Source organism: Triturus cristatus, chromosome 6 (genome assembly GCF_964204655.1).
Source record: "Triturus cristatus chromosome 6, aTriCri1.1, whole genome shotgun sequence".
NCBI classification, from domain to species: domain Eukaryota; kingdom Metazoa; phylum Chordata; class Amphibia; order Caudata; family Salamandridae; genus Triturus; species Triturus cristatus.
The window spans coordinates 262,359,401-262,383,171 of record NC_140589.1 but is presented as its reverse complement, the minus strand read 5'-3'; positions in this window follow the sequence as shown (position 1 = coordinate 262,383,171).

The following is a 23,771-nucleotide window of genomic DNA, read 5'->3' as shown; positions in this document are numbered from 1 at the left end:
TATCTATATTTTGATTTTCGATATTCTGTCCATTCTATATTTTGGACTCGATATTCTGTCCATTCTATATTTTGGAATCGATATTTAGGTCGTTCACCGAGCAGTGGACCACAGCCAGGGTCTTCCAGAGGAGGTGGACACGAGGAGTCAGTCAGCCCCCTCTACCTCCGCAACTGTGGAACTGTATGATGAGACCTTAGGATCATATACCTAGATGAGATGACCATCGGTGGGTGGCTGCTGTGATGGTGTGACTGGTGACGATGAGCTATAGGAAGGGGAGATATACGAGTTTGGGCCTGGAGGGACTAAAACTGGATTGCAGGGCCATCAACTCCTAGCTGACGCTGAAGGCTGGTGGCTGCAATACGGCCCTCCTCCACCCCACCAGAGGACATTGCAGCATCAAAGGGAAAAGGGCAGGGAGCTGCTTATAGAGTGAAGGATGGTGGTATTTGGAGCCTCGCAGTATTGAAAGCCCCATTTGGTGAGCACTTGCTTCACTACTCAGACTGGGATTTAATTCTTCAGTGGGCGAGCACGATTGGCCGCTTTCAGGTAGAAAATGCCCCATAGCAATCTTTCCTGCCTATGCAATCGCTGTGCATGAATCCGCATTTAGAGATCCATTAGCTGACCCGGTCAGGACATACTTCCAACATGGCACGCCCAAATATTGAATGAGAGGTTTTGAAGTTTGTGGTGCAGGGGTATTGCCTTTGTCAATTGGTGGGAGTTTGGAAGTCACTGGGCAGAGACTTGGCCTGTTTCGAAGACTATGGTGCCAATTACGATCCGGTAAAAAAATTCCCCGTACGACTCGTATCCGGTCTTTTTACCGTACGAATCGTACAAGTGCCGTACAAACTGCCAATTACGATTCGCATGGTAAAAAGTCCATACGAACCGCCTTGGGAATTATTCCCCACACGTCCTCGGGTCGGAAAATGTGTCCGACACGTCCTTGGACGATTTACCGTACAAATGTGAAAAGTTAAGTCCGACCGAGGAATCACGATCCATCCCGTGCGTCCGATGTCACAAACGTATGGAAAAAACACCGTCCGCACCGAACTCCCATAGCAACCATGGAGACATGTGCCCGCATACGCGCTCAACCCTCCCCCCAGCCCCCGTACGTCCGAGACGTACCCCCCGTGTATGTACACCCCCACCCGTGTATGTACACCCCTGTACGTGTCGTACCCCCGTGTATGTACACCCCTGTACGTTCGAGTCGTACCCCCACCCCTGTATGTGTCGTACCCCCGTGTATGTACACCCCTGTACGTGTCATACCCCCGTGTATGTACACCCCTGTATGTTCGAGTCGTACCCCCACCCCTGTACGTGTCCTACCCCCGTGTATGTACACCTCTGTACGTTCGAGTCGTACCCCCACCCCTGTACGTGTCGTACCCCCGTGTATGTACACCCCTGTACGTGTCGTACCCCCGTGTATGTACACCCCTGTACGTTCGAGTCGTACCCCCACCCCTGTACGTGTCCTACCCCCGTGTATGTACACCCCTGTACGTTCGAGTCGGACCCCCACCCCTGTACGTGTCGTACCCCCGTGTATGTACACCCCTGTACGTTCGAGTCGTACCCCCACCCCTGTACGTGTCGTACCCCCGTGTATGTACACCCCTGTACGTGTCGTACCCCCGAGTATGTACACCCCTGTACGTTCGAGTCGTACCCCCACCCCTGTACGTGTCCTACCCCCGTGTATGTACACCCCTGTACGTTCGAGTCGTACCCCCACCCCTGTACGTGTCGTACCCCCGTGTATGTACACCCCTGTACGTGTCGTACCCCTGTGTATGGACACCCCTGTACGTTCGAGTCGTACCCCCACCCCTGTACGTGTCCTACCCCCGTGTATGTACACCCCTGTACGTTCGAGTCGTACCCCCACCCCTGTACGTGTCGTACCCCCGTGTATGTACACCCCTGTACGTTCGAGTCCTACCCCCACCCGTGTACGTGTCCCACCCCCGTGTATGTACACCCCTGTACGTTCGAGTCGTACCCCCACCCCTGTACGTGTCGTACCCCCGTGTATGTACACCCCTGTACGTTCGAGTCGTACCCCCACCCCTGTACGTGTCGTACCCCCATGTATGTACACCCCTGTACGTTCGAGTCGTACCCCCACCCCTGTACGTGTCCTACCCCCGTGTATGTACACCCCTGTACGTTCGAGTCCTACCCCCACCCGTTTACGTGTCCCACCCCCGTGTATGTACACCCCTGTACGTTCGAGTCGTACCCCCACCCCTGTACGTGTCCTACCCCCGTGTATGCACACCCCTGTACGTTCGAGTCGTACCCCCACCCCTGTACGTGTCCCACCCCCGTGTATGTACACCCCTGTACGTTCGAGTCGTACCCCCACCCGTGTACGTGTCCCACCCCCATGTATGTACACCCCTGTACGTTCGAGTCATACCCCCACCCCTGTACGTGTCGTACCCCCGTGTATGTACACCCCTGTACATGTCGTACCCCCGTGTATGTACACCCCTGTACGTTCGAGTCCTACCCCCACCCGTGTACGTGTCCCACCCCCGTGTATGTACACCCCTGTACGTTCGAGTCGTACCCCCACCCCTGTACGTGTCGTACCCCCGTGTATGTACACCCCTGTATGTTCGAGTCGTACTCCCACCCCTGTACGTGTCGTACCCCCGTGTATGTACACCCCTGTACGTTCAAGTCGTACCCCCACCCCTGTACGTGTCCTACCCCCGTGTATGTACACCCCTGTACGTTCGAGTCCTACCCCCACCCGTGTACGTGTCCCACCCCCGTGTATGTACACCCCTGTACGTTCGAGTCGTACCCCCACCCCTGTACGTGTCCTACCCCGTGTATGTACACCCCTGTACGTTCGAGTTGTACCCCCACCCCTGTACGTGTCCTACCCCGTGTATGTACACCCCTGTACGTTCAAGTCGTACCCCCACCCGTGTACGTGTCCCACCCCCGTGTATGTACACCCCTGTCCGTTTGAGTCGTACCCCCACCCCTGTACGTGTCGTACCACCGTGTATGTACACCCCTGTACGTGTCGTACCCCCGTGTATGTACACCCCTGTACGTTCGAGTCGTACCCCCACCCCTGTACGTGTCGTACCCCCCTGTATGTACACCCGTGTACGTCAGAGTCGCACCCCCACCACAACCTCCTAAGTACGGAGCGCACCCCAGGCCCCAACATCACAACCGCGTGTACGAGTCGTACCAAGCCACACACAAGGACAGCACTGTACAACCAAATGTCCCATGTACACACCGTACACACGCTAAAAACGCACGTACACAACCAGGACAAACCAAAACAACACAAGAATACACCATTCGAATGGCACAAAGCCACAAAACATGTCCAACAACCACTAAAAAAACACATTCACTGACCTGCAACTGCCAAAAACAAACAGAGGCCCAAAACACCACCACTCCTTATAACACACCCACCCAAAGTTCAAACACAGCCACACCCACCAATGGACCAATAAAAAGGGCCCACACACACAAACCATGAGCCTTTGCAACAGACTCACTGCTGACAGACACCACAGACAACCTACAACACCATACTACAAGCTTCACCACACCTTACACTTGCACACCTTCACACAACCACCTTCACAAACACCCCCTCATCACATTCACACACACACACACCTGCACAACCACACCCACACACCCACAACCATCCACACACACCCCCCACCATCCACACCCACACCCCTCACCATGCCCACTAACAAGAATCCAAAGTTCAGTAACCGAGAGTTGGAGGTCCTTGTCGATGAAATCCTCAGAGTCGAGCCACAGCTCTTTGGAACATTGGTCAGACAGACCAGCATTGCAGCAAAAACAGCCATGTGGCAGACCATCGTCGATGCTGTGAATGCTGTTGCGGACACCAGAAGGAACAAGCAGGAATGCCAAGCCAGGTGGTACGATCCGCGGAGGAGGGTCCGAGCCAAGATGACGGACGAACACAACCAGGCCAACCTCACTGGAGGAGGGCCCTCCCGCAGACCCGTACACTACCATCCCTGGGAGGAGAGGGTGATGGCCATACTACCGGTGGAGGCAGTCGAAGGATTAGGAGGACTCCGAGACCCGGGTGAGTACACAAACAACGCACCTCACATGGGGGGAACGTCATCCACAACCAAACTCACAAACAGGCACGCAACCACCCCAAGCTATCGCATAACCCAACCACACTCCATGAACACGCACATGCCACTGGCGCCACCATGCCCCATGCACCCAGCTGGACAATGTCAAGTCACAGGCCACACAAGACACCAACACATGACACGGTAACCCGGATGGCGGGAGGGTGGGCCCAAAAAATCACATAGTGCAACTCAGAAACACACAACAATGCCCTCTGCCCATATGGCCAGACAAACAGTGTGTCCCCACACAGGAAAGACTCGCCAGCAAATGGCGGACGCCTTGCATCAACACATGGGGGTGAAGGCACTGTTTTGCACATGACAGCAGCTAATGAACAGCCAACATTGTGAAAGAGTGGCAGCACACACCACCACAGCAGCAGCGCCGAGACACACACTACACCCAATGGGTGCCTGGAGATCAGAAACAAACTCACATCAACAAGCCAAGGGCCATTCAAAGATCTGCTAACAGTGTGTGCCCAGGAAGCTGGGCTGAGGTGACAGAGGGTGACACACAGAGGGAGGGAGAGGGGGATAGAGAGGGAGGGAGAGGGGGACAGAGAGGGAGGGAGACACAGGGACACGGACAGAGGGAGGAGGCTGACACACGGAGGGAGGGAGAGGGGGACAGAGAGGGAGGGAGACACAGGGACACGGACAGAGGGAGGAGGCTGACACACAGAGGGAGGGAGAGGGGGACAGAGAGGGAGGGAGACACAGGGACACGGACAGAGGGAGGAGGCTGACACACAGAGGGAGGGAGAGGGGGACAGAGAGGGAGGAAGACACAGGGACACAGACAGAGGGAGGAGGCTGACACACGGAGGGAGGGAGAGGGGGACAGAGAGGGAGGGAGACACAGGGACACGGACAGAGGGAGGAGGCTGACACACGGAGGGAGGGAGAGGGGGACAGAGAGGGAGGGAGACACAGGGACACGGACAGAGGGAGGAGGCTGACACACGGAGGGAGGGAGAGGGGGACAGAGAGGGAGGGAGACACAGGGAGAGCAAATCAGCCGTGTGGTGTGTGGGAATGTCTGCTCGTCAGCAGGTAGACTGCGTGCATGTAGCCAAGGGTGGCCAGTGCCAGAACCCCCCTCTTCTCCATGGCAAAACACAGGGCCATGTCACAACCTGTGCACGAGCACAACGACAGCTACCTGCATTATATAAGTGTGTGGATCCACTCCATGTGCACATGTACAGTGCTACACGGAAGGCTCCAATGCATGGCTCGCCACACCTGCCCACTCCACTGCTGACTGCAGTCACACTTGACGCAGCAAGTAAGACTGTGCCACACATAGTTAAAGGGGCCAAAGTGGTGCCCAAGGGACACACCCATGCACAAGTGCACTGTGAGTGGAATGCAAGACAGATCCTAATTCCAAGAGGAAATGTGCCAACTTTGAAACTGATGAAACATGGATGTTGCATGGACCAAAATTAACATTGTCTCTCTCACACACAGGTCAACCTCGTGGTTCACCCCCCAACACTGGGGGGGAAGACTCACAGGACCCGGATCTGCGGGAGGCCGATCCCACCGGCAGCGATGACTCTCACCACTCTGTGGACGACCCCGACCAACCTGGCCCCTCTGGTGTCCAACCACCTGCAGCACCTGCGTCAGGTACAACGGGGCCAACCACCACCCCCACTCCTGCCACATCCCAGGAGACACCCAGGATCCCTGCCCCACCACCACAAAGCAGCCAGGCTGGCCAGGAGGGACACGGTGTCCCGGGCACCCAGGAGGAGGCAGGCGACAACGCCAATGCCACCCCTCAGGGGTCCCGGAGACCCGATGTGCCCACAAGGGCAGGCCAGGTGCAAGTGGGCAGGGGTGGTGGGAGTGGAGGACGGCGGAGGCGCCAGCCTGACCAGTTGGCTGGGGAACCGGTATATTCCCATGTCCGTAACATCCTGGACACATACCGGCAGGACACCACGGGCATGGCCCAGGTTGTGTCCACCCTCAATGAGATCAAGGGGACCCTCGATGAGATAAAGACCCAGCAGGCCCAGCAACATGCCTGTCTACTGCAACACCAACGGAGGATGGAGGACAGACAGGCTGAGCTTGTGACGGTGTTCCAGGGGATTCACAATACACTCCGTCGGATGGCCGACAACATGGGCAACCCTCCCTGTGCCAGAAGGCGTAGAACATCACCACCCACAGGGAGGGATCAGGAGGAGGAGGAAACATCCGATGGAGCATCCCAAACATCGTCACGGCCTGCTTCTGAGGGTCCCCGCAGGAGGCCGGGTCATCCACGGAAAGGACCGTGAGGGTCGGCGCTACATCACCATCTCCCAGGACACCTGGCCTGGCACCTGGCCCACTGGAGCAACAGCATCACAGCATCAAGAGACATTCTCTGCCACATGGCCTTGCTGGTCACTGTCTGACCAATGTTGACAAAGACTGTGGCATGGACTCTGAGGACTTCCAATGGCAAGGACACCAACTCCCCTACTGAACTTTGGATTCCAAACTCCCGGAAAGCCCCTCACGTCATACCCCCCCCCCCCACCCCCCAAAATAAAGATTCACACCATGAAGAGAAGATGCCTGCTGGTTGCATTATTACCTTACATGTGTCTGGTAAAGTCTAAACATGCCTGAGTTCTCTTTTGACTTCAACCATCCACACCCTGGGGCCTGAGTCTGGCACAGGACACACGGGTCACAGTGTATTAGGCAAGACAGACATGGAGCACCATACACACCCGTGATGGGCCCAACCAGCTGAGGGGGTGGCCGCACAACCGTGCTGACAGACACATTGAGTACAGCAACAGTCATGCGCAGAGGTCAGGGATCCAGTCCAGTGTCCTGGGGGCACCCAGGTATGTGTAGACAGGTGGCAGAACCATGTCCTGCAAGCTTGAGTCCGGTGGATGCAGAGAATGGGGGCCTGGCCAACGTTGGATGCATGGGGATGGCACATGTCACAATACCCACACAGTCATGGACATGATGCACAATACACAGTCTCAGCCCACACACACAGCTTGCATCTTGCTACTCGACACATAGACACATAGCCACTATCAGGGACAACCATGCCAGACATGCTGGATGCACCGTGGCAACACACCAGCAGAGGCACCTTGGAGGCATAGGGACACCTTTATTAGTCATGTTTTCGGGATTGCAGAGGCAACTTGAAGTACACATGAACACTTCATGTGGAGTAACATGTGGGTCCAACACTGGCACCCCCCTTCTGCAGCACAAATGCGTGATAGCCATGGAACTGGCACACAATTGTCGGCCAACAGCTAAACACCCACAGCTGCTCACGGAGAGACTGCCATACACCATTGATCCGCTGATGTAGAAGTCCCACACCATGTCAAGCCAATGCAAACCGTATGTGTCCGAGGGCAGTGTTACACACATTGATGCCATCATCACAATCCACTATCCCATCACTGATGACTGTCAACCAGTCAGACCATCTATTCAGGTATACACAGCTCCATGTCGTGTCCCATGGTGATGCTACATGGCTGCAGAGGAACCAAACATCGACAGGGGCAGTGTGCATACATCGTGAACAACTGCCACACCCAATACACCCCTGATGCATCCCTTACCCTAAGGAGACTTCCAAACTTGTCCGTGCGTGTAACGCTGAGTCAGCACACGATGACGTGTCCATGAGGAATAGCAGTGCCACAACAATGCAACCAGCAGACGGCATGCGCAAGTACCTGGGGATGAGAGACACACAAGAAGTCAGCCACAAAAAGCACAGCCACTTGCATGTGCATGTACTCGACACATGTATGGATGACAACATGCTAGTTCACAATTATGACTGGGGAAATACAACCATCACTGCCACCATCACTCCAGTGACACACCCACACACACCTCTGACTCACGTGCCATACATGCAGGTGGAGACACACATCACAACACATGCCACACGTGGAGCAATGCGTACACACTCAGACACTGGTACTCACCACTAAGCAAAGAAGTCGCGTATGAGCCGAGTCCGGATGTCCTCTTGCGGCTCCACATCCTCCACATCACTAGCCCCATTGCCAAGCCCTTCGTCCTCCACGGGTGGATGGTCCTCGTCATCTTGATCCAGGATGAGTGGCACAGCTTTCTCAACTGCCATGTTGTGCAGCATGCAGCAGACCATGAAGATTTTGCAGACCTTCGCAGGGGCATATGGGAGCGCACCACCGGTCTTGTGTAGGCACCTAAATCAGCTCTTCAGCAGGCCAAACGTCCTCTCTATCACTCGCCTTGTCCGGCCATGGGCGGTGTTGTAGCGGAGCTGGGCCGGCGTGATGGGGTTGCGGAGAGGTGTGAGCAGCCATGGCATGTTGGGATAGCCAGCGTCCCCTACATGGGAAGCACATGGACATCGTTAGAACTGATGAAGCGGTCGTGCTGGTAGGCTATGCAAAATACAGGACAGACAGACTGTACCCACCAACAACACATGCTCATTCGTTGCGCAGCTGCGTCATCATTTCAGGCACCCTGCTACGCCTCATGATGTAGGCATCGTGTGCTGATCCTGGAAAACGAGCACAGACATGTGAAATCACCATGTTGGACAGACACACCACAAGGGCATTGATGGAGTGGTAGTGCTTCCGATTGCGGTACGCTACCTCCTGTGCGTGTGGTGGTACCAAAGCAACATGTGTCCCATCTATGGACCCAATAACATGGGGCATCCCTCCCAGGGCATAGAATCCACGCTTGACCCCAGTCAACTGTTCAGGGGTTGGGAACTTGATGAAGTCATCCAGGTGAATCAACATGGCCTCTAAGAAATCATGCAGCACACGGCAGAACATGCTCTGGGACATCCCACCAACATGAGCTATGGTATTTTGAAAGGTACCCGTGGCTAGAAAATGTAGGGCTGCCATTACCTTCAGCTTGGGTGTCAGTGCCGTAGGATACCTGTGCAGCGGTTGCAGGTGTGGTGCCAGTCTCGCCGTCAACTCCAGAATCAACCGTTGTGGAAAGCGGTAGCACCGGATACGATCATTCTCCCGCATGGCAGCCAAGTCCGGAATTGCTCGGGGAAGAGGCGGCGCTCTGCAGTAATTTGGAAGTGACAAGGAAGAGTGAGTGCCCCACAACAACAAATAATTTGTAATGAGCACATGTTAATCTGTCTATACACATATGCTACATACGGAGTCAGGTATGTGCCACATGCCCTGGACACGTATGGCTGGCAGGTGACACTCCTACCAAGACCCAGCTACACACGGAGATTGAGAACCTCCACATGCCATGCCATGGGATTAGCTGTGTCCTAGTGCAAGTGAACAGCCAGATGCAACACAGGAGTGACATACACCCACACATCAGCAGAAGTAGGATGCCGATTGCAGAGACTGGTAGCGGAACACTAGAGCCACAGGTCACATGACATTACACTAGGACAGCCCACACACCTTGCCATGAAGGTGCACATGTCATGACTCACCACACATTCATTGAGAGGATGCAGACATGTCCTTGTCACGCTACTCCGTGTCCCATGCATACATACGCACCTCACATCCGATACCACATGTGGTATGGTGTGCGGAACAGTGTGCAATGTCAATCTACACACAGACACATGTTGGTTGCTGCAACAGCTGCAGCTTTTGAGGGTGCTCCAACATCAACCTAATGGGAACCCACCACACATACATGACATAGTCACATCGTGCACCGTGGGTAGTGACAAGTCAGGTGGGGTAACCCCTGTACCGGGCATCAGGGGACACTTCCGTGTGCTGGTGTCCGTGCCATGCCAGTGACGCTCATCCCAAGTGTGCAGTACGACATGCACACATGTCAAAGGAGTCAAGGGCATGCCTGGCACACATTGCACCGTCACACATTACATCTGTACACATCTCATCATACATCTGGTGCCTTCTCGACTCAGGAGTAATGTTCCACATTACAGCCTGTCACACCTGTGCCCCACACATGTAGTAATGCACAGACAATGCCTTGATGTCCATCCATGGACAAGTATGTCCGCCCTATTCTTTCCTGTGTGCTGCCTGTCACCACTGTGATGTGTGAAAACCACCGTACTGCTGCTAAGAGGGCCTGTGTACGTTCCAATATCACTATGGGAGTGCTGCCGTATGTGTACCCATCGTGATGGTGAGCGTACAGGCATGTGTACGGTCCGTACCACTACGAGTACGCATACGCAAGAACACCCATAGTGGTAGGGCCGTACACGCGCCTGTATGCTCCCTATCAGTATGGGTGTCCTCGCGTATGCGTACTCGTAGTGGTACGGGCCGTACACGCGCCTTTACGCTCCCTATCACTCTGGGTGTCCTCGCGTATGCGTACACATAGTGGTACGGGCCGGACACGCGCCTGTACGCTCCCTATCACTATGGGTGTCCTCGCGTATGCGTACACGTAGTGGTACGGGCCGTACACGCGCCTGTACGCTCCCTATCACTATGGGTGTCCTCGCGTATGCGTACACGTAGTGGTACGGGCCGTACACGCGCCGGTACGCTCCCTATCACTCTGGGTGTCCTCGCGTATGCGTACTCGTAGTGGTACGGGCCGTACACGAGCCTGTACGCTCCCTATCACTACGTGTAAGCATACGCGAGAACACCCATAGTGATATGGAGCGTACAGGCGCGTGTACGGCCCTACCACTATGGGTGTTCTTGCGTATGCGTACACGTAGTGATAGGGGGCATACAGGCGCGTGTACGGCCCGTACCACTACGAGTACGCATACGCGAGGACACCCAGAGTGATAGGGAGCGTACAGGCGCGTGTACGGCCCGTACCACTACGAGTACGCATACGCGAGGACACCCATAGTGATAGGGAACGTAGGCACGCGTGTACGGGCCGTTGCTATGCATTTGGGGTGCCCTAGGGCCCCGGAACGCACCGTACCTGTGTGTGAAGCTCCAAATTCCATAGGGGACACATGAGGGACAAATATTAAGGCCTACATGCATGCTGGTTGTGTTAGGCACCAAGTTCAAATTTTGAATTTGTTCAGGAAGCTGCACGGCAGAAGTCAGTTGGAATGAATCTACTTTGTTGCAATGTGTTTGTGGGGCTGACATCATGCAGGAGAAAAAAACAGATTGAGAACCCACAGACTGCTAGGTTTGAAGGGATTGGAGGAAACATAGGATGCTAATGTGAGTGACCAATCACTCTGTACTCCTGTGCATGAGATGGGTCAGCAAGGCAGATATAAGGCAGCCAGGTCCCATGAGGGAGCACTTGCCTGCACATCTCTGTATTCCACGACCCAGCTGCTGCTTCTGATTCCCTGGAACCATGTCAAGGGCTGTGGAGAGGTCACAGCCATTCACCCTGGAGGAGAACATGGCTTTGGTGGATGTGATCCTCCCACGGTACCCCATGCTGTATGGGCGACCAGGTTATCAGGTGAGTGCAGTGTCCACTGGCACAGACTGTGTCCCTTTTTTGTGACTGTGACTTGTGCCATTGTGTCCAGGTGTGACACACATGCTATGTACTGTAGGGGGGGTCACAGGGGGGGGAATGCCTGATGTCTCCCAGCAGTGCCCTGAGACAGGAGGGGTGTGTGCAGAGTCCTCCCAGCAGTGCCCTGAGACAGGAGGGGTGGGTGCCTATCACTCCCAGCAGTGCCCTGAGACAGGAGGGGTGGGTGCATAATACTCCCAGCAGTGCCCTGAGACAGGAGGAGTGTGTGCAGAGTCCTCCCAGCAGTGCCCTGAGACAGGAGGGGTGGGTGCCTATCACTCCCAGCAGTGCCCTGAGACAGGAGGGGTGTGTGCAGAGTCCTCCCAGCAGTGCCCTGAAACAGGAGGGGTGTGTGTGATGCACAGTGTGAGCTTGGATCATTGATTGTGTAGTTGCCCTCATTCCACTTGTGTCCTTTCAATGGCAGGTACTGCTTTTGGCCTTCCCCCAGAGGATCATGTCCCTATGACAAAGGTGCAATGCGTTGGATGCATACTATGCCTTGTTGTAAACAGCAAATGTGTTATAATCTGTGTCCCTGTGACATGTGCCAGGTGTATTGATGTAGTGTCACTTGTCCATCCTCACAGGTAGACGCCTCTGCCAAGGAGAAGATATGGCTGGACGCCGTCAGCGCCGTGAGGAGTGCGGATGGTCGGGAGCGGCGCCTGTCCCAGGTGAGGAAACGCTGGCAGGATATCCGGTGCTGGACGCGGAGGATCGCATGGGTCCTGCTGGGGGACTCACCTGAGAGCCATAAGAACCGCGGGCACCGCCGTCTCTCCCACATGCAGAAACGTGTGCTGGCGGTGGTCTTTCCTGACTTGGACAGGCGCCTACAGGAGATGCAGCAGCCGGAAGGGGGTAGGTACATGTGTGTGTTTGTTGTGTTTCACCAGCCTTTGTAAGTGCACTGTTCCATGGATACACTTCCAGGGTTTATGGTGCTGTGCAGATCCTGTTACCCACAGTGTTGCAGGGCTCTCCTGCCTCCCTTCCCCTCCTTGCAATGTGTTCCCTGGTCTGTGTGTAGTCACTCCATCACAAGGTTATGTAGCCTGACACCTTCTCCAGGTGTACAATGCCTGCAGCATCATGTGTGGGGGTGGTGTGTAACAGGTTTAGTGACCTTGCCTGTGCCCTGTCCAGTTCTGGACTTGTGGGTTCCATGTCAGTTGGCACTAATGCTGATTCCAGACATGGGAGTTAATCTCTCGAGTGCGAGGCCTTCCAGCAGGCATGTCCCATGTGGTGGCCTGTGACATGATGTGCATGATTGTGCGTTACGCATAGTGCAGGGATGTTAGCGTGTGTTGCAGTCATTCCCATTCAGGAGCAAGGAGTTGTGTGGCCACTACTGTCCCCAGGCGCATCTTTTCCTAGGTATCATGTGTGTAATCCGAGAATGTCGACATTCTCTGTGTCTACAGCATAGGTTGTGCTCTGTGCCATTGTCCCCTGCCACCATGTATATTGACGTGAGATGTATTACAAGTGTCCACTGTCCAGCCTGAGCTGATTTTCCAATTACATACTCACGGTGGCCATTGCCTTTGTGTCTGGTTGCAATCATCTGATGATGCCCATTTGTACATGATTATTTGGACAGGCGCACCTTGGGTAGTTTGTGTGCAATATTGAAGGTTTGCATCCCATGTGTATTTCACCCTGACTAAGAGATGTAAGTGCTTCCTGTGTCTCCACAGATTTGTCTCATGTAGGGGGTGGGTGGTGCGGGCATGGCCTACATGTCAAGACCTGTCATCTCCTTGCTAGGACTGGCCAGTGTGTGATGTTTGTCTGGACATACACTCAAGGTGCATTGTGCCAGTCAGGGTGGGCATGTTATCAGTATTACCTATGCTGCATGTGCCTCTAGTTCCTGGATGTGGTCCCTGCTCATCCCTATTGCCTGCCACGCTGTGTGGTGCAGATGCAGTGCTGGATTGTCCCCAGGGCCTTGCTCCTCAGTCAAAATTCCATGTCATCTCATTTGCTATTGTGTCATGCTCTCCATAGTGTTTCGGTGGCATGGTGGGTCAAACAACTGTGTCTTGCAGGGCCTACATATGTACCTGGTTTAGTAGTTGTTACTCTTCTTTTGTTTCAGGCTATGCACTGTAACCTAAGTAGATTGGACTCATGTGACATATGTATACAGGTGTATGATTAATTTCTGTCTCTTCACCCTGCCCACAGCATCGTCGGGGGACACGGAGGGAGACATGGACACAGACGGCACAGAGGGACCGAGCACCACTTCCAGCGGTGACATCGGGGCTGGCACATTGAGTGGGCCTGAGGCGGAGGAGAGTGAACCCGGGGACCTGTCGACTGGCACAACAGAGTATGAAGCTGACGGGTCCGAGGATGATCTCTCCGAGTGGGCGGTGGCTGCACCACCATCTGACAGCAGCCCTACATCTCGCACCGCCCCCTCCATTGGCATCAGCCGCCTCCCACGTGCTCGTGTCCCTTCCCAACGTGCCCGATCACCACATGTCTCCTTCCTGCCAGGCACCGCACCCCCTGCCCCTGTCTCCACTGCTGCCGCCAATGCTGAGTCTGTGGACATCCAGCGGCAGTTGCAGATTGGTCAGACTGCGATCCTTAATGTCCTCCATGCCCACAGCCAGGTCCTCAACAACATGGAGGCATACTTGGAGGGCATTTATTCATTGCAGGCTGACCAACGCAACTTGCTGAGGTCCATAGACTCCACACTGACTGCAGCAGTGGGTCTCCTGCAGCGTTACGTCCCACCCCCTACCCCTGCTCCTTCCACACTTCCCACTCCCATGCCTGTCCCACATACACACAGACGTAAGCATGCACCCACCACAACAGACACAGGCACCACACCAGCAGGGAAGGTCCGCCGCACACCTCCTGACACGCACACACAGGGTGAAGTAGGCACACCCACTGGGTCGGGGGGCAAACGTGTGACACGCAGCCAGAGTGGGAGTCCGCATTCCACCCAATCCACTCCCTCCAAATCCCCTCCCCTCAACTCTCCTGGCCACATCTCCCCCAAAGACTCCTTCATGGCCGCTCTGTCCCTGAGCCCCACAGTGACACCACCCCGCAAGCGGTCAAGGAAGTCCACGGTCAGGGTGCTTGAGTGCCCCCCCTGTCCACACCCTCCCCCAGTGGCGCTGCGACCCATCCCTCTGATCTCCCCCCCCCTCCTTGGGGCCTGTGGTTCCTTCGGGTGCAGGGGAGTCCCTGGAGGACCTTGCCGAGGTGTGCAGCGTACTCCTAGAATCCACCTTTGGCCCTGCCCCACCCCCTGTGGTGGAGTCCTCCATCCCTGCACCCACGTCGCCTACCCTTCGCCCTCCTCTCCCTGCGGTGCCTGTTCCTTCCCCCCCACTTGATGCCCTCACCCTTGTGGAAGACAACGGCTTGTAACTGTGCAGGCAAGCTAGGGGACACGCATCCCACTGTGTCCCCCATCCAGCTGTGACTCCTGGACTGCCCTATGGGCTTTGTAAATATTGAACTTACTACATACCAGTTTTTGGATCATGCTGAATAAAGCTATTTATTTTTTGCCCTTGGAACACTCCTGCTTTGCTGGCATTGCTGTCGGTGGGGCTGCTACATGGTTGTGGGTGGTGTTCATGTGTTGGGTGTGTGGGAAATGTAGTAGTGTGCTGCTCATAGGGGGGACCATGGGATCTGTGTGCCATCACACGGTGTTAGCTAGCTTTCTCAATTCATGTAAGCAGTTGCTGCATGTTGCAATTGTCCTAAGGTGTTTTCCTTCCTCTGTGTACCCTGACTTCTTCCCTGCAGGGTGTTCCCAATATTTAGCGCCGAGCTGTGTGTACATTAGCTGGGTGTGTGACGGACTCCTTCAACTTTGCACATGCATGCTGAGCCATTCTCCACCTGCATCATTTGTGGCATCCTTGGTAGTCATTGTACTTGTGTATGTGGACTATTGACATGACTTCATGTGTACATGTTTTCTTTTTGGCCCTATGCATGCGTATACTCCCAGCCTCGCACACATGTGGTACATGTACTGCAGGGTCTTTGTGCACCTGACTGACATTTGTGGGCATGGTATCTGTGGCTACTCCACCCTTTGCGTTCCATGGGCACTGCTGGGAGTGTTAGGCACCCACCCCTCCTGTCTCAGGGCACTGCTGGGAGGACTCTGCACCCACCCCTCCTGTGTCTGGGCACTGCTGGGAGGACTCTGCACCCACCCCTCCTGTCTCAGGGCACTGCTGGGAGGACTCTGCACCCACCCCTCCTGTCTCAGGGCACTTCTGGGAGGACTCTGCACCCACCCCTCCTGTCTCAGGGCACTGCTGGGAGGACTCTGCACCCACCCCTCTCATGTCTGGGCACTGCTGGGAGGACTCTGCACCCACCCCGCCTGTCTCAGGGCACTGCTGGGCGGACTCTGCACCCACCCCTCCTGTCTCAGGGCACTGCTGGGAGGACTCTGCACCCACCCCTCCTGTCTCAGGGCACTGCTGGGAGGACTCTGCACCCACCCCTCTCATGTCTGGGCACTGCTGGGAGGACTCTGCACCCACCCCTCCTGTGTCTGGGCACTGCTGGGAGGACTCTGCACCCACCCCTCCTGTCTCAGGGCACTGCTGGGAGTGATAGGCCCCCACCCCTCCTGTCTCAGGGCACTGCTGGGAGTGATAGGCCCCCACCCCTCCTGTCTCAGGGCACTGCTGGGAGTGATAGGCACCCACCCCTCCTGTCTCAGGGCACTGCTGGGCGTGTTAGGCACCCACCCCTCCTGTCTCAGGGCACTGCTGGGAGGACTCTGCACCCACCTCTCCTATTTCACAATATGTACGCTCATGACATACACGGATGTGGGGACGCTCCATGCATTCGAGGTGGGGGTACGTGTCGTACTTACACTGTTGGGGTGGGGGGTACGCTCCATGCATTCGAGGTGGGGGTACGTGTCGTACTTACACTGTTGGGGTGGGTGGTACGCTCCATACGTCCATGGGTGAGGGTACGGGTCGTACTTACAATGTTGGCATGGGGGGTACGCTCCTCGCATACGCGGGTGGGGGTGCGTGTCATACTTACACTATTGGCATGGGGGGTACGCTCCATGCATTCGAGGTGAGGGTACGGGTCGTACTTACACTGTTGGGGTGGGGGTACGCTCCATACATACGCGGGTGGGGGTACGGGTCGTACTTACACTGTTGGGGTGGGGGGTACACTCCTTGCATATGCGGGTGGGGGTACGTGTCGTACTTACACTGTTGGCATGGGGTGTACGCTCCTTGCATACGCGGGTGGGGGTACGGGTCGTACTTACACTGTTGGGGTTGGGGGTACGCTCCTTGCATACGCGGGTGGGGGTACGTGTCGTACTTACACTGTTGGCATGGGGGGTACGCTCCTTGCATACGCGGGTGGGGGTACGTGTCGTACTTACACTGTTGGCATGGGGGGTACGCTCCATGCATTCGAGGTGAGGGTACGGGTCGTACTTACACTGTTGGGGTGGGGGTACGCTCCATATGTACGCGGGTGGGTGTACGGGTCGTACTTACACTGTTGGGGTTGGGGGTACGCTCCATACGTCCGCGGGTGAGGGTACGAGTCGTACTTACAATGTTGGCATGGGGGTACGCTCCTCGCATACGCGGGTGGGGGTACGTGTCGTACTTACACTGTTGGGGTTGGGGGTACGCTCCATGCATACGGGGTGGGGGTACGGTCCGTACATATCCGTCCCCACGCTATGTGATGCTTGTGCGGGCCATACCCAGGCCTTTGCCACGTGGGTACGAGCCTTCCCGCCATTGTTGGGGTGAAGTAGGTGTGGGCGTGGTACGACTCGTACCCACGCTCTTAAGGCGTGGGTACGGGACGTACCTGTCTGGTTGTGTTGCCGGTTCGCGTCAAGAACTTCCGTTGTGGCGGTCGCTGGCTTAGCTGGACACGCCCCCACCCCCTCGTAGTGACCAGGGCCTGGGAGTCAGGTATGTCCAGGGCATGTGTGCTGTGTGACTTTGGTGGGGGTTTTGTGGCCTGCCCTGGTCCTGCCACCCCCCCCCCTTTCCCCCCTCCCTTAGTTGTTCTGACCTTCTGCGGCGTCTGCGTCGTAACCTGTAGAGGAGGTCGACTGCTATGAGGGCCGGGATGACACGTAGGTTCGGGTCCATGTCTGTCCGTCGCGTACGGGTACTCCTTGTTCGCGTCGTCCTGTCTGTCCGTCGCGTACTGGTACTCCTTGTTCGCGTCGTCCTGATTTCCCGGCAGTTTTTGGCTGCCGGAATATATTCACCGTGCGGGATGACGTCGGTGCGAATCGTAATTCCTGGTTCGTGAATGGCAGGCTGCGTGCGTCCCGACGTCAGGTCGGCGCTTTCCCGGATCGCATTTGTATGTTTATTTTCGTCGGTCGGGGTTTTGTACGATTCGTACGGAAATGGTGTTTCCGTGCGAATCGTAATTCCATGGTGGTAGATTTTGACGACCGGGTACGCGTAGGACGGAGAACCTGCTCCGTCCGACGGTTCGTACCCGGTTTTTAACGGATCGTGATCGGCGCCAATATCCGAAGATTAGAGAGGGAATCCCAAGGAGGGCCAATGACTCAATCCATTTTGCTTGAGGAGAGGGAAAAACACTCTTCCACACTGGAAAGACTGCAGGCCTGTACCCGGAGCAAGTACCTGACAACTGATACAGAGGGAGGCAGGGTGGGCAGACAACTCTCCAGGTTAGTTCAACCTGCATTAGGAAACCTTATTATCCGAATTGTGGGAGCAGTGGGCATGCATGTTTATGCCCAATAGGATATATATGGGGCGTTCACCCAGCATTGCCAAGAATTGTACTGTGAGCCTCGCCTGACTCCTGCTGGAACCTTGGAGGCCTTTCTGGAGCATGCAACTTTGCCACAGTAGAATACTGAGGATAGGGATATACTGGGAGGTCCTGTAATGGAACCCGAGATAAGGGAGGCAATAAAGGGGCTTCTGCGAGGGAAGTTACTGGGTAGTGACGACCTACCGGCGGAATTTTACAGTCAAACATGTCTCTTCTGGCACCGATGTTGGCGGAAATGTATACCGGAGAACGGTACTGTCATTCCCTCCCTGATATCACTAGGGAGGCCTTTGTAGTATCAGTTCCCAAGTTATGCGGAGGTGCACTCTATGCTAAATTTAGACCATAAAGTCCTCATCGAGGTATTGGCCAATTGTCCGCTGCCCCAACTACACAACCTAATCCACCCACATAAAAATGGTTTTATTACCTGAGTACAATACCTCTTAGAACAATAGGAGACTGTATTACATAGTTGATGACACTTTAAGATCACACTACCCAGACGTGATAGTGTGATGTTATAATATGTTATGTTAAATATATTTGTAGAGCCCTTGATTACCTGAAGGTTCTGGAGTGGCTCTTGTTTAGAACAAGGAAAAAGATAGGGCTAGTTCTTAAAGAGCCAAGTTTTCATCTGTTGTCTGAAGGCGAGCAAGTTAGTGGAGGATCTGATGTAAAAGGGAAAGAGATTCCAAGCCTTGGCAGTACAGGTGAGAAAACCTCCACCACCCCAGTTGGCTTGCTTGAATTTAGGAACAACCAGGGTTTTGCACCCAAAGAACAAAGAGTTATATTGCTTTCAGGCCATTTAAAGTTTTGCTAAAGGTGGTAGGGACCTGTATTATGGAGTGGTTTAAAGGCGGTAAAGAGGGCCTTGAACTTAATACAATGCCTAACCGGGAGCCAGTGAAAATTCTGAATGGCAGTGGTTACTGATTTAAATGTGGGAATACCAGACAGTAACCTGGCAGCAGCATTTTGTAACATTTGCAACTTGCTAAGGTGCTGTTGCTGCATGTTTATATAGAGCCTGTTACAATAATCAAGCTTAGATGGGACCAATGATGTGACAACTGTATTTTGAGAATCGGGGGGTTGTAGTGGAGAATTATTTTAATCATCCTTATGGTGACAAAGGTGGATGTGGTGACTGAATTAACCTGGTCACCGAAGATGAGTTTACTGTCCATTTGGACATCTAGGTTTTTGGCTTTTCGCACAGGTATAGGGAGGGTGCCTAATTCCTTCCTACAGCACTACAATGGTGTCCATTAACATTCATTAACCATTCAATACCTCACACTGGAGCTATCTGAGGGCAGTTATGTGTAAGATAGACTTGGGTGCTGGATGGGGTAAGTGGATTAACTTGCTATTTTCAAATGTGCAGGGGATGATACAGACTGGCCAGTGGATATCAGAGGCATTCACAATACACCGCGGCTCTAGGCAGGGATGTCCTCTTTCTCCAATGTTGTTCGTCCTTGTAGTAGAACCGTTTGCAGGTAAACCATACAATTAAGTGGCTGGGGGAAGCATATTAATGCTAAAAAGGTGGGCATATTATTTCATTTTATTCTGATGACATACTATTGTATCTGTAGGAGGCGGAAGTGGAGTACCATGGAGCATGGAATGTCTGGATGAGCTGGGGAGAGTCTCTGGGCTGTGCACCAATTGGCAGAAAATGTGCCTTTGCCATATGCCAGGTCTTGCAGAGACCGCCTGCAGTAGTGCAGTGCTTGGGAATTCGATGGGAGCCAAGGGTCCTCAAATACTTGGTTGTTAAAGTCTATAATTCGTATGCAGACATATTGGAGGGTAACCTAGGAGCGACTCTACGAGCCCTGAGGAGTAACATAGTGTTCTGGCGCACTTTAAAACTGGCTAGGACTGCCCTATCAAAAATGATCGTCGTGTCAAGAGTCCTACATTACTTTGATAATCTACCAATCTGGATCTGCAGAGTTGGTTTAGGTCATTGAATGTCTTGAACCAAGAACTGATCTTGGATGGTGGACATCACAGAGTTTCATTGTGTATTGTACAGCAGCCTACACAGAGTGGGGGGCTCGGAGTGTCAGACTGTGAATTAGTTGTGTTTCTGCAGTGGGCCGCCAGATGGGCTTTAGGGCTGAATATACTGGAATTGGGAGAGTTTGGCGACCCACAAAGAGAGGGGACCCTGGTGACACTTCTGATGGGGGCAAAACTAGGTCTGACCATAAGCATCCACTGCTAGAATGAGCGGTATGAAAGAGTCAAGGCAGGATGATGTATGCGCCAGCATTGCACTTAATGGGGTTAGCCACATTACAGAGATGATACTTCACAGCCAGACGCATTAAAGCCTCAACAGCAGCATAGATTGAGACTCTTGGGGACCTTTATTCTGAGGGAGACCTTAAAAGCCTATATAGCTTAGTAGTGGAAAAATAGGATACCTGGTGGACAATTCTTGGTGTACGGAGTAGTAATACAGACATTACATAGCACAATAGGAGATTATTGCAGACCATACTTACCTTCGGAAATGGGCGCCGGCTGATTTCCTGGCTATACAAGATGTTGTTGGGCATGGCCTCTGACAACTTACATGTTCAATGGGATCACATACCAGGGCAATAGATCAGGGACAGCGATTGGAAACAGATTCTTGAGTATATACACACGGTCTCCAGGAATACAAGGTTTAAGTTCATGCAATTTAATTTAATGTTTTGCATGCTACATACCTCATGCCCCACAGGTTGAATGTGATAATGCAGGTTACCAACCGGGGCTGCCATAGACGTGCTCTTGATGATGCGGACTTCATACACATGGTTTGGACATGCCCAGTGATTGTCCACTTCTGGTCACAGGTCGCATCCAACCTGGAGTGAACCCTGAACACCGTGGAACCCTGCCTGCTTGGTTTGTATGTTCGACAGGCAACAAAGAAGGTTGGTAATGGATTTGTGGATCTAGCTCTGAGTGTGGCCCATAGGGACATTGCACTGCACTGGAAGTCTCTGGATGGCCACCTCATAATTTGTTGAAGATAAGTGTGAAGGAGTGGGCAATTGCCGAGGGGGGGGCTGTAAAAATGGAGGAAGCTAGGGGCTTGTGTAAGGATTGACTGGTGGCATAATGGATGGAGGTGATTGCAGCTTTTACGAACACGTGGGATTTGGATGCTCCTCCTGCCTCCATTTGGTATAAGGACGCCCCAGGTGAAGATTGTTGTCCTGGTGCTTCAAGTCAGCAACAACCCAACGAGTTAAGTCCTCTGCCTCCCCCCACATGCAAATGGGACACCTCCCCGTAGGAGCTGTTAAGACACTAGTAAAACCCCAGCCGCCACCTGCATGGTATGAAATGAACGAGAACAGTTGAACATGTTGGTTTTCAGTAAAATACTCCTATGTATGCTACTGTGCTAGACCCTTAGAGGCAACAAACCAATACAACTCTTGGGCTGTACCTAGATAAACATAAGTAATGACATCAATTTTACTGTAACCTAATGAAACAATTACTATATATGAGCATACACAGCTTTCTTTGTGTAAAATCTTAATAAAAGCAATATAAAAAACTTTAACGTGCAAAATCATCATATCTTATAACAGTGATTCTTAACCTTTCGACTTCTGTACAACCACACTTCATCATTACTGGAACCGGCCCCAACCCCCAGAATCATTATTGGAATCTGGGGACACTCACTGAGTGATCACTGCATAGAAAATACAGAAACAAGCATTCATCAAACATCTGTACAAATGATGAAATATTCTATTTCTTTCACAAACAAATATATATATATATATTTAGTTTTAATGGGAAGGTTGGATTGTTGCTAAATTCAACTAAGGCCACTCATGGTCCATATTATATTCTGTTTGATGCGCTTGCATTGCTTCCATGAATTAATCTGAGGGCTATAACATAATTTTTAGCCTCCAATTTCAAATTTACAGAATGTTTTAAAATGTTCAATTGTACATTTTGCTTCTTTATTTATATGCACTTCATTAATCTATTAAAATAAGTTACATTTTCTAAGCAGCTGCAAACCCCATGAGTAGGCTTTGTGGACGCACAGGGTTCCCCAGGCCATAGGTTAAGAACCACTATCTGATAAGCTGTAACTCTTTAGAAAGGTGCCTGAATATTCACAAAGAATTTGCTTTTGAATAACTGTGGGCTAATTTAGACACTATGGGGAAAATGTGCAAAAAGAGAAATAGAGTTACGTAATTACGATTATTTACGGATCGCAATTAGGAAATCACTAGCTCTTGTGTGTTTTTTAGCGATTTATAGTGGGTCGCAAATAGACCTACCTCATAAATATTAATGAGATAGGTCAAAATTTGTGACCCACTGGGATTCGCTGCCTTCACAGGGATGGTGGCCTGCTGGGGTCAGCAGACTACCACATCTGTGAATGCTTTTGAATAAAGCAATCTTTTTTTTAAAAAAAAACTCAGTCTGGTTTCTTTAATGGAAAACTGGATGCATTTAAAAATTATAAAATTAAATAAAGCTTTTGTTTTTTAAGAGTTGGCAGTGGTCCCTTGGACCAGTGCATGCCCTTAAAAAAGATTTTTACAACCATTCACAAAAACGGAAGGAGTCCCTCTGGGACCCCTCCCCATTTGTGAATGGGTCACCGCCAACTTTGAGTTGGCTGTTCATTGCAAATGTTTTGCAAGATCATTTCAGTTGCAAAGCATGTGTACATAACTCTGCGATTCGGTATTAGGAAGGGACACCCTCACCATGCCCCTTCCAAATACCCAAAAGCGAAACCCAAATTGCTATTCGGTAACAAGCTACACTAGAAAAAGCAGTGTTTTGGTCGCAATCGGCCGATACGCAGCGAACGCAAAAATGCTTCATACACCTGGCCCAAACTTGCTACTTTTCGCTTTCTGCAGTTGAATGACGCACCCCTGTTTTGTCATTTTCGCTGCAGAATGTCAAGAGCTGATCAAAACACCCACATGACATTCTTCCCAAAATCCCTATCAGCAAAATATTCTGAGTCAGAGTTGAGCAAGTCGAGTCTATTTCACTTCATGCAATGATTTACTTCAAATATGCAGCGCGGGGCTGTTTGTCCAGACAGGGGGCTTTAGCCTTGTCTGTGCAGCAGGAGTGGTGTCTGGATGGGAAGGAGGTGAGCCCAGTGTCTGCGGTGAGTTATGCTGGAACATTCCATCG